Below are 2,534 nucleotides of genomic sequence, written 5' to 3'. Positions count from 1 at the left end.
CCCAGGTCTCCAGTAGATGTTCTTATTACAGTAAAATTAATAGCAGGGCATGTGACAGACATAACATCTTATTTAGAACAATTTTTGCATGATGTACGATCCTCGCAGTAGATAGCGCTATTTAAGCAATAGCGAAAATCAGACCTGAAAAAAATCAGGCCTGTACGAGACTCGAACCACTGACCTCTGCGATACTAGTGCAGCGCTCTACCAATTGAGCTAACAAGCCAACTGGGAGCAGGCCGTTAAGTTGATTCGTAATAAACCCGTGAAAGTGATAAATAAGATACAATGAATATATGAAGTTCAATGAATGTCAGGTCAAAGTTGTTGAAATTTGTTTCACTTTTAGTTTTGCAGTAAATGGTTTGAACCCGGAGGTAACATGTGAAGGTGTAGTCTGATCGTCCGGGTGAGTGTAGTCCTGAGAAGGACTGTTGTCGGTGGCAGTGACTGACGTTTCGACAACCTGTGCGGAAGTCATCATCAGAGTCAAGTGTCGCGTCGCCCACAAACCCATCACCACACTACGTCAGTTACTAACCAACGTTAAAGACAAAGACGAACCGAGGAACAGACAGGGAACGATTTATAAGATCAATTGTTCCGACTGCCAAGCCTCCTACATCGGTGAGACTGGCAGAAACCTCACAACAAGACTGACTGAACACAGACGGGCGACGAGGAAAGGTGATGTCAGCAATCACATTGCAGAACACCATCGACTTACCAACCACAACATTGACTGGGACTCTGCGCAATGCCTAACCTACAGCACTGACTATTTTCAACGACTGACTCTGGAAAGCTTGTTTACTAACTTAGAACAGACTCCCCTAAACAGATGTCAACAACTACCCGCCCCATACAAACGACTCATTCACGACATAAACATCACAAACGACCGAAAAAGAACAACCTAGCTTTACCGACAGACCGAAACAGACCAATCACGAACGACTTACGTCACTTGAGTCTTACAGCCAATAACATCACGGCAAAACCAACCGATCATTTCACACGAACTGGAATAAGAACATTCTACTGACAACAATCACTCACTTGACTCTGATGATGACTTCCGCACAGGTTGTCGAAACGTCAGTCACTGCCACCGACAACAGTCCTTCTCAGGACTACACTCACCCGGACGATCAGACTACACCTTCGCTTTTAGTTTTCTTTGCTTTAATTAAAGTTTACCTATGATAGACACAAAATAAGAATATGAAAGTGTAAATACTTTAATATTACTATCTTTAACTGAAATTACTTGTACTTCTAACAAAATCTAAAGATATAACATGTTTTCTTGTGAGAAAAGGTAAATTTATCTCAGTGCATTTTGTCACACATTTTGTCAAATTTGTTCTTTTATTAGGAGGGGGCTGGGGTCAGCCATTATCTTGAATTAGTTTGCACATTTAGGGGGTATTTGTCAAGAGTTCAATGAGTTCTCTCTTTTTCAGTTTGGCCAATTCCTTTACTTGAATATTTTTTGATTTAATCCTTTCTTTAAGTTAAGAAACACTCAGTTTGCCAAAGTCTTCTTCTTGTTCTGTGAGCTCATCTGAATAGAGCACTTTCATAAATGGCTGCCGGATTAATATTCTTTTGTTTAAATTGAAATTTGCCCGAGTGGCCTCGCTTGAGATAATGTATTCTTTTGAATTTTGTACTGGAGAACGAAGCCACTCAGGCAAATTTATGGGTAAATAAAAGAATTTTAATCCAGCCGCCATTTATGAAAGTGGTCTGTGGCCGGCTTTTCATTTGTGGCATTCACTTGTGATCTCTGCCTTTTTTTCAGAGTTTCAACTATGCCTTCTTCCCGTTAATTTTTGTTTTGTTTGTCATACTTTCGTTTCTCTCTTTCATAACCTTGGAATGCTATCTGCCTTGATTCTGACTGAAGAACATCTCTTGCAGCATCCCATTTATTGGATTTCTGAAAAAATATCCTATTTGCATCATCACTGTTCTTTTCCACCCCTTGCCCTGTGAATTGCTTCATGGTGGAAAAATTTTTTATGACATGTGGCACATGGTAGGGTATTGTGTGCATGTATGGGGTAACTCTCTTTTTGTCATAATTCATTCTCTTTTCAGCGAGGGAGCAAAACAGGTCAATGAACTTCTCCCCTTTTGTTCAACTTCAAGATACTGTCCAGCTTTTGTATCATAGTCACTGATTATATTATAGAGTTTGTGGAAATCTGACCAAAGCTGGACTACTGTTTGTCTTGTTTCAGGGTAGAGAATGTAATTTTTCTCAAGGTGGGCTGGAAGGAGTTCCATCAATTTTTTCTTGTCAGATCCAATGAGGCTTCACCATTCATACTAACCACTGCACTTTCCATCAGCATTTTTTCCCAAATAGAAAATGGAATGCCAATTTTGTTGATAGTAGAAACAAGAGATTCCAGGTAGATCCCTTTTTTCTCCACTCTCTTTTTGCTCATGTTAGCCTCACTATCTCTCTCCATTACCTCGGTGGTGATGTTTTCTGTCAGGCGATCAGTAACTCTCATCAT

Source organism: Stylophora pistillata, chromosome 11 (assembly GCF_964205215.1).
Source record: "Stylophora pistillata chromosome 11, jaStyPist1.2, whole genome shotgun sequence".
Lineage (NCBI taxonomy): Eukaryota > Metazoa > Cnidaria > Anthozoa > Scleractinia > Pocilloporidae > Stylophora > Stylophora pistillata.
The sequence above is the reverse complement of the archived record's forward strand: the minus strand, read 5'-3'. Positions refer to the sequence as shown.